This window comes from Mixophyes fleayi, chromosome 9 (assembly GCF_038048845.1).
Source record: "Mixophyes fleayi isolate aMixFle1 chromosome 9, aMixFle1.hap1, whole genome shotgun sequence".
Classification (NCBI taxonomy): domain Eukaryota; kingdom Metazoa; phylum Chordata; class Amphibia; order Anura; family Limnodynastidae; genus Mixophyes; species Mixophyes fleayi.
Genome location: NC_134410.1, coordinates 47477789 through 47487646, shown reverse-complemented (window position 1 = coordinate 47487646; position 9858 = coordinate 47477789). Strand labels below are relative to the sequence as shown.

At 40.8% G+C, this 9858-nt stretch overlaps 1 protein-coding gene across 3 annotated transcripts in view; it reads left to right on the top strand.

Annotated features, from left to right (window-relative positions):
• Positions 1-6876: 6876 nt before the first annotated feature.
• KIAA1210 (KIAA1210 ortholog) overlaps positions 6877-9858 on the top strand; it is a 99312-nt gene continuing 96330 nt past the window's right edge. For 2 of the 3 annotated variants that reach the window (XM_075184282.1, XM_075184278.1), the window contains exon 1: positions 6877-7206. The gene's annotated coding sequence lies outside the window, so the exon portion shown is untranslated. Of the gene's footprint in view, positions 7211-9858 lie in introns of all 3 variants that reach the window. The other variant, XM_075184279.1, reaches the window with a different exon arrangement.

Below are 9858 nucleotides of genomic sequence, written 5' to 3'. Positions count from 1 at the left end.
CCAGATTTACTGCTTGATCTGGCTTCTGCACCATCACTTCTGGTCTCCAGTGCCATCTTCACACAGGCCACAACTGGCATTACACCCAATCTTGAATCTGTTGTTGCTATAGACAGAACTATTTATCATTCCCTGTGTCCGTGGCTCAAACCTGGTAGACCTGCTGCCTTGTGCTGCAGTTAACCCTTCATATCCTGGAACTGTTGTTGCTATGGGCTAAACCTTGGCATTTATGATGTTTATAACATAATTTCTTGAACTGAGTTGCTGCTTACAGGTTCTCTGCACTTATTAGCTTTCCATGTCTCTCTGTCTTAATAAACAGACTTTGTTTTATTCAAACACTTCTGCCTCACCCTATGTTTGTACTAGGAATCATAACACTATTGCCGCAACTTATCAATAAAATATAGCCGGGCAGCTGATAGATATGCCCCTTGGTCCTCGGCAGTGAGCAAAGAAATGCAATGATAGCATCTAGCAGAGGAAGATTGTTATTGGTTATTTTTTCAGATGTTATTCAGTGTTTATTCCACTTCACTGTCAGTTATGATATAGGGAGGGTGATTTTAAAAAAATAGTCACATGTGAGGTCATCTGATCAAAGGGATGCAAGTGCTGTGTATTAGGACTGATAAGAATCTTGCTAGTACACAGTCATGGCACGTTGTGAGAATGACGCAAATATTTTTCACAAAGTCTGCTGCCTTAGTTTTTTTAGGGCAATTTGCATATACTCCAGAATGTCATGTAGAGTGATCAGATGAATTGCAATTAATTTCAAAGTCCCTCTTTGCCATGACAATGAACTTTATCTAAAAAACAACATTTCCACTGCATTTCAGCCCTGCCACAAAAAGGATCGGCTGCTATCAGGTCAATGATTCTCTCGCTAACATAGGTGAGAGTGTTGACTAGTACAAGGCTGGAGATCACTCTGTAATGCTGATTAAGTTAGAATAGCAGACTGCAGGCTTTAAAAGGAGGGTGGTGCTTGAAATCATTTTTCTTCCTCTGTTAACCATAGCTATTTGCAAGGAAACACATGCAGTCATCATTTCTTTGCACAAAAAAGCTTCACAGGCAAGGATATTGCTGCTAAGATTGCACCTAAATAAACCATTTATCGGATCATCAAAGCTTCAAGGAGAGAGGTTCAATAGTTGTGAAGAAGGCTTCAGGGCACCCAAGAATGTCCAGCAAGCACCAGGACCATCTCCTATGGTTGATTCAGCTGCGGGATCGGGGCCCCACCAGTCAGAGCTTGCTCAGGAATGGCAGCAGGCAGCTGTGAGTGCATCTGCAGCACAGTGGGGCGAAAAGTTTTGGAGGATGGCCTGGTGTTAAGAAGGCCAGCAAAGAAGCCACTTCTCTCCAGGAAAAACATCAGGGATAGCCTGTTATTCTGCAAAAGGTACAGGGGTTGGACTGCTGAGGACTGGGGTAGTCATTTTCTCTGATGAATCCCCTTTTAGATTTTTTAGGGCATCTGGAAAAACACTTGTCTGGAGAAGGAAAGGTGAACCATCAGTCCTGTATCATGCCAACAGAAAGCATCTGGTGACCAGTCATGTGTGGGGTTGCGTCTCAGCCAAGGGAGTGGGCTCACTCACAATTTTGCCTAAGAACACAGTGATGAATAAAGAATGGTATCAAGACATCCTCCAAGAGCAACTTCTCCCAACCATCCGAGAACAGTTTGGTGACAAACAATGCCTTTTCCAGCATGATGGAGCAGCTTTTCATAAGGCAAAAGTGATAACTAAGTGGCTCGGGGATCAAACCATAGAAATTTTGGGTCCATTGCCAGGAAACTACCCAGACCTTAATCCCATTGAGAACTTGTGGTCAATCCTCAAGCGGTGGGTGGACAAACCAAAACCCACAAGCATTGATTTGGCAAGAATGGGCGGCCATCAGTCAGTAAGTGGCCCAGAAGTTGATTGACAGCATACCAGGGGGAATTGCAGAGGTCTTCAAAAAGAAGGGTCAACACTGCAAATATTGACTCTTTGCATAAACTACCGACAAGTAGAGCCAAGAACATCGTACGGAGAGTTGGATACCTGCAGCATCTGGGGTGACATAGCTTACAAACACCCAAACGCTACATGGTGTTGGATTCAAGTCCCGCTGGAAGTCGTACACCGGGCGGGATATCAGGACCTCCGTAAAGAAGGTCTGAATATTTGATATTATACTATACATACAGTTTGGAAACTACTGGAGGAGGATACTCATCTGGACAATTATGTCACTTACCAGATTGAACCAGTAACGGTACTTTTATTATTCTTTAAGAACGGAAGGAGTTTATTTTGAATTGGTAGTGGCTTTGTACATGCCGTTTGTCGAGTGAACTGAGGCCAAATTTACCATATGGACAACAGTTTTTAATTGCAATGTGTGGTTTATGTTATGTTATCTTTGACATTAGAGCGCTATAGTTATTGTTATATAGATGTATTCTTGTAAGACATAGGGGAGTCTTCTCTATATGCTGCTCATGTCAGAGTGTTTGTGATTACTCAATTTGACCGCTTGTCCATATCCAATTTGTATATAATTGTCAATAAAAGTCTTTGACACTTATGAAAGGCTTGTAATTTTACTTCAATATACAATAGCAACATCTGACAAAAAGGTCTAAAAACACTGAAGCAGCAAACTTTGTGAAAACCAATACTTGTGTCATTCTCAAAACTTTTGACCATGACTGTAGTGTCATGAATTCTGCATCACTGATCAATAATTTTCCACATATTTTTTTTTTTAGTATTTCACATGAGGAAATCACAATCACATCCGACCAAACAAATACATTCCCCCATCGACTGTCTGACAGTCATATGTTAAGAACAGCTAACTTCAGCCTTTATAACACCATGCACTGTGGACTTCCTATGAGTACATTCTCCCCACACCAGTCATAACCCTTTATCTACCAGAGATCTTTGATTTTTCACTCAGAGGGCCTAACCATATTTTATATTGATGAATTCCATTACTTATGTTAATAACCTAGTCAATCATATATTGACTGATTGATCGTAGATTAGATTGGTCATCCAAAGAATAGCCAATCATTCCCTGTATGTGAAATGGGTCCCACAGTTAAGAACACATTAAGAAGTTTATTCTCACCCCACCTTACAGCTTACACTTGATCTATGGGACAAACTACACAAGAGATGGAAACTCACCTCGTATCCCTCCCCTCTCACACCACTCTGGCACAATCCAGACTTCCCTCCCGGTAACTCCAAACCTTATGCAGCACCCTGGCAAAAAGCGGGGATTACTCAATTTACCCATATTTTGGGGACATATGCTCCTCAATCCTTCTCGGATTTGAGAGAAAAGTCTAAACTCCCGTCGTCCCTGTTTTTTGCTTACATCCAAGTTAGAAGCTTTATACAATCAAATTGTAGATCGACCAAACTACGTAGCCTCACGCCCTTTGAAAGATGCTGTTCCAATCGAGTTGGAGCCCAGGGTCTGATATCCTTGGTCTATCATGTATACCTAAAGCCAGAAAGCAGTCCTATCGAATTGTTCGAGACCGCTTGGGAACGTGACATTGGCAAAACTTTGGATCAGGAGGGATGGTCCCGGCTCAGAACCAGGATCTCCAAGATATCCATCAACACGTCGATTAAAGAAAATACATTTAAGGTCTACACAAGATGGTACTTGGTACCCACGAGACTTCACAAAATTTACCCAGGTTCGTCAGACCTCTGCTGGAGGTCCTGTGGTGGGGTGGGATCTTTTTACCACATTTGGTGGACATGCCCCTTTATATCCAACCTATGGGCCCAGGTTTCCGACTTTATTTCTAAAATTCTGAAGGTCGTGGTTTCCCCGGACCCATTGGTTATGCTACTATGCTCTCGAGACAAATCACTCAATAAGTTCAACAACAAGCTGGCCCAAAATATATGTGCCGCAACACGTCTTCAAATAGCTAAGAATTGGAAGTCATCCTGCCTACCAAACCTCCAATGCATAACCTCCCGAGTATGGTACATAGCCTCAATGGAATATATCACAAGTCTCCTACATGATAAAGTCAGCAATTTTCATAAGATCTGGGACCCCTGGTACTCCTTTCACCAGTCCCCTATGCCTGCCATTCAGTAACTTGTCTCACTTCCTCATCGTGGTCTTTTAATCCCCTGTATCGTCACCCCCTCTAGATATGTAGATATGTTCTCTCTCTATTATTGACGTACCTCTAGTTCATCATAATGGTGGACACCAATTTTCCCCTCAATCTTTTCACTAGCTTTTCTTTTGAGACATGCTGCCCCCTGAAGGAGGGTCACGCGGGTCGCTCCCCCCTAGGGGAACCCACTGAACCCTTTTCTCTTTTTTTCTCTCTTTCTTTTTCTCCCCCTCCTCTTTTTCATTCCTTTTCTCTCTTTTTCTCCTCCTCTCTCCACCCCCTCTATTTTAACACAAAAAAAAAACAAAAAACAAAAAAACAAAATACAACAAAAAAAGACTCTAGGGAAATGGAGGAAAGAAAATGTACAATTAACCTCACAGCAAAGGGTAAACTTTCCCATATTCTCAGATTTTGAACCGTACTGTATACTCTTGGAGCTCTTACTCCTCCTTCCCTTTCCTGTTTCCCAATTATGTTGCTATATTTGTATTGTTGTCAAAAAATAAAGAACACATTAAGAAGAAATCAGTTGACCCCAGGAAAGGAGATTAGAGCTGAAGTAGATCCTATGTCCAAGAGATAGAGATTCAGGTCAATGCTGACATGATAGCATCACATGGTTGCTGTAGATTTGTTGACTGCAAATTCATGCTGTGAATCTCCTGTTCCACCACATCTCAAAGTGCTCTATTGGATTGAGATCGGATGACTATAGTACATTGAACTCTTTGTCATGTTTGTGGAACCAGTCTCAGATGATGTGTGCTTTGTGACATGATGTTTTATACTGCTGGAAGTAGCCATTAGAAATGGGTAGACTATGGCCATAAAGGGATGTTTGTGGTCAGCAACAATACTCATGTTAGCTTTGGCTTTTTAACAATGCCCAATAGGTATTAATGAGCCTGTGGGCCAAGAAAACATTCCACACCATTACACCACCAGCCTGCACTGTTGACACAAAGCAGAATTAATCCATGGATCAATGGATTCATGCTACTTACGCCAAATTCTGACTCTACCATCTGCAGCAGAAATCCAGATTTGTCAGACCAGGTGACGTTTTTCCAATCTTCAACTGTCCACTTTTGGTGAGCCTGTGCCTAATGCAGCCTCAGTTTCCTGTTCTTAATTGTGCTTAATGAGAGAGTTCATAATTGTCGCTCACTGCATGTTTTTTGTTTTGTGCACTATTCTCTGTTAATGTTAGAGACTGTTGTGTGAGAAAATCCCAGGAAATCACCAGTTTCTGAGATACTGAAACCACCATCTGGCAATAATAATCAATACACAAAGTAACTTAAATCACATTTCGTCCCCATTCTGGTGTTTTGTTTGAGCAACAACTAAACCTCATGATTATGTTGAGTTTTAGCCACCTGTATACGCGCATTAACAAATGTGTGCACAGGTGTACCTAACAAATTGACCACTGAGTGTATTAGATGAGTAGTAATCACTCCTACCCCTAGCTTTCCAAGTCATGCTTCTGGGGGTTGTCTCTCAGTGCCATGGTGCTGTTGCTATTTAGAAGCCGCCTGGAGTTTGAACCTATTTGAAGGTGCAGCCTGTATACATGGCTTGTATAGTACAATACACTTTAGCTAGTGACATTGCTGAAGCACTACATGACTAATATTATTTATGATGCACTGGTTACTAATGAATTGATGGCTAAATTCTCTCATGGCTACCATAGGTAAGCAAACATACTTTTTCATAAGGGACACATTTTCCTTGGTCAGTATTTCTCCTCCAATTTTTGATGGAATTAAGCTGGACTCAATTAATTGATAGAGATTGGTTTAAACTTTAAATCAACTCATTTATACTAGGTGATTTAGATAGTAAGAGGCACATTTACCAACAACCGCATAAATTGAAAAATAGGTTTCAATCCTTATCGCATTGATAAGGATTGAACTATTTCTCTTATTTATGAAAAAACCAACACAGGAACAGCCGTTCCGAAAAACGGCTGTTCCTGTGAAGTGTATCACTTGCCTAACACTTTCTTTTGCGGGCCTTCAGTGATGTTCTTCAGCTTCTTTGTAATCGTTATGCGCATGCGCCTATCGCAAAACTCTCGCATGCGCACTGGAGCAGCATATTGTAAAATAAAGACAAATTAGCATGTGACAGGGAGGGATCACATGATCCCTCCACACTTGAGCTCTGCTCGAGCTGTCTTCAGTGAAATTTTACAATTACGCTTCAGCTGGCGCACATTAACATGCTAAAAAAAAAACCAATATTTTTTTTTTTATCAAACTTTAGTAAATAGTGTCACTGACCAGTGACCATACACTGTTATGGTGTACACAATACAGGATATGCAATACAAGATACGCAAAGCAGCAGATATCTAAGATATCTGCTATGATACAGTGATAGTAAATAAGAATTTTTGCTGTTAATCCCCAATTGAACACTTTTTAGTTTCATAGATAGGCCTCTAACACTCAAATGTATCCCACATAAAATGGATCATGTATGGCTAAGAGACATGTTATGTTGGTGGGATCCTACAGACTATTTATTAAATAGTTGTGGTCCTACCTAGAGTGGTCAGGATGTCTGTTGCTATATTGATTCATCATCCGGGGCTTTCCAGATCTCTAAGTATGGCATCAGCAAAATAAAGCAACGTTTTGCAGAAGTAACACATTCACTTTAAAACTGAGTGCTGACTTCTCTATTATTAACTTTTAAAAAAACAAAACAAAACAAAGAGCAGAAAAAAACAGCCCTAGCTCTAGCTTCAATTATTTCCTGAAAATTACAAAGACGCGATTGCATTGTTTTGGGCTAAATGAATTCAGTGTTCAGCTATAGCTGTTTGTATTGATGTGTTATTACGCCATCCCTATGCAGAGGATTCCAGGCATCTCTGCTGTTTCCTCAGCTGCACAGACTCAGGGGCGGTGACTGTGACTTGAGCCTGGTGGAAGGTTTATTGGGCTGGAGAGGAAACTCTCTGGATGGAGGTGAAGCACGTCAGCTGAGGGAGGCAGGAAGGAACCCAGAGCGGGGCTGTAAGTAAGCATCTTTATATCTGGGGTCTCTCACGATCAGCGGGGGTCGTTAATGACAAGTTCATCATTATTAAGATCTACAACTTCTTAAGTGTTCACTATTTTCTCTGTTTCATTATTTCAATCACAACCGAAATGGTAACACAAAGTTCGTGTGTGAACTTACTGCATGTAGGACACGATCTGCCTAACAATCTATCTAAACATGATTTCAATCTTTGTTGATAAATATTTGTTAGCCTGCATTTAATATGGCTTAATTGTGTTTTAAGTAAATGCAGACTAGTTCTAAACTGATTTTTTGAGCTCATTGACCTATAGATAGTATAAATATTATCTTTACATAGACTAGGGTTATGCAGTTACACCCACTTTTGTGTCTTATTTATTTATCTTGCAGTAGGTTTTAATTAGATGCAATATTTCACTTTTTTGGGCGTTGTGACTGTGATTTCTGTGTGTGCACTATATAATTTTATTTTTAATATTTTACAAGTAAAAAAACAAGGTTTTTTTAGATCCAGTTTGTGTGGATACAATTGGTGGATTTTGCACAGTTTTCAAATCCTTTTTTGTATTTTATCTTTAAAAGTCTGTGTTGTAAAGTAGGACAATAGTTGTAAGAATGCTGCTTTCATAACACTTGTTGTCCAGTAGATGTCCTTACAGTCTTTTTTTATATTATTATTTATGTATTTATTTTTATTGAGCTATAACTTACATATGTTTATAAATTTTGGGAACTTCAGTGGAAATATGGGCTGACTCTATAAAACTGTGACCATTTTTACTTGCATGAGACCACACACATTTGTACTTGTTCTAAGGAGTTAGCACAGAACAGTACCAGTTTTATGGCATTTAAAGTTTGTTGTTTTAGTTGGGGGCAGGGATTAGTAGCAGTATTTAAGGCAGTTGCTGTCAAAACCTTAGTTTTTCTGGCAGACTTTTTTACTGATTACCGGAAAATTTGAAACTCCCTTATATAAAACTACTTGCATTTACTGAAAGGTGTGTACTGATGCCATATTGGTTATCTATTTTAAGATCCTTTCAAGCTGTGGTTATTGCACAATGAATTTGGCCACAGTCAGGAAAGTCAAGATTGCAATAGACCAGTCTTTCTGTGGTTAGGTAAATCTACTCCATTCATTCAGGGTACCTAATGCCCCCATGAGACGGCTCACTTACTAGCATTGCAGTTAGGTGAAAAATTGCACTGAACCATTTCTACCAATTGGACACTTACTTTCAATGTCAACATTGCATTATACAGATAAAAGCTGGTTGGTTGCTGTGGTTCAGTGCAAATTTTTAACCAAAATGTAATGAGTCCTGGTTTGATAATCAGTCGTACAGACAGGTTTTCCAACTATACTGATGATGATGTGTGATCATTTGCAGCCAACACTCTGCAGACCATGGCCTTATCTGTGAGGACTTTGTATGTTCTCACCATGTTTGCGTGGGTTTCCTCCGGGTGCTCCGGTTTCCTCCCACACTCCAAAAACATACTGGTAGGTTAATTGGCTGCTATCAAATTGCCCCTAGTCTGTGTCTCTGTCTGTGTGTGTGTGTGTTAAGGAATTTAGATTGTAAGCCCCAATGGGGCAGGGACTGATGTGAGGGAGTTCTCTACAGCGCTGCGGAATTAGTGGCGCTATATAAATGATGATGATGATACCTCCCAACTTGGAGTGGAAGGAATCAAGATTGGTGGTGGGGCTACATCACAGTGTGGGTGCGGCTACACCCCTTGGGCGTGCCTAGCACTTTTCAAGCATTAGGCTACCATTTACACCCCTCCCAACACCCATTCAGTGCCACCAGTTGCAGGTGCCTGTGGCACCCACTGCTGCCCCACCAGCTTGCAGAGCAGCAGTGAATGTGATATACCTCTCAGCTTTCTGACGCACAACTCAAAGCTGTCTTGATAGGGACAGTTTATAGGCATGCCCATTGTTTGGTCAAATTGGGCATTGGTCATCTTCTATTGAAGTGCTTTACAGGAAGCCTCTGTCCTATGGAGTAGATTTATTGAAGTGTATAACATTTGCTCAGCAGTTCTGAGATTGCTTCCTTCATGTTCCATCAGGTACAGTAGGTGTCATGCCATGACACTGCTAAATAACCCATTAGGAATCTGCAATACCTGATAAATTAATGTGCACACCGCTGCTTAAATACAATGTCAAATTTATCAAGTACTGACATCTTATGGGAATGTTAACGATTAATTTTGGGTGGAATATTGTAAACAAAATCCTTCACCCAAAAATGACTTAGAGGAGCAGCATTCATGGGATGCAGCAGATCACCGCATGCCTTGGGCATTCCCACTCTTGCTCAGTCCTACTGGCACTGTGTGTTTTTTTTGTGGGTAAACACTGTCTGCCTGAAAAAAGATTGGGTGGTCGGAGGAGAAACTTGCAATGTCTGTAGCGCACTCCTCCCTTTTCCAGACAAGCAATGTGCCAATTGCTAACTGCATGCTGCCAGCATGAGCGGGCAGAGCAGCAGTAGGCACACACATGATATCAGGGGACCTGTGAATGACAGAACCCAGGTCAGCAATCTTTTGGGACAGGTTTTACTTATATTTCAAATTGAACTAACTGACTATGATTGTGAATGGCCTTATCCTTTCAAGGA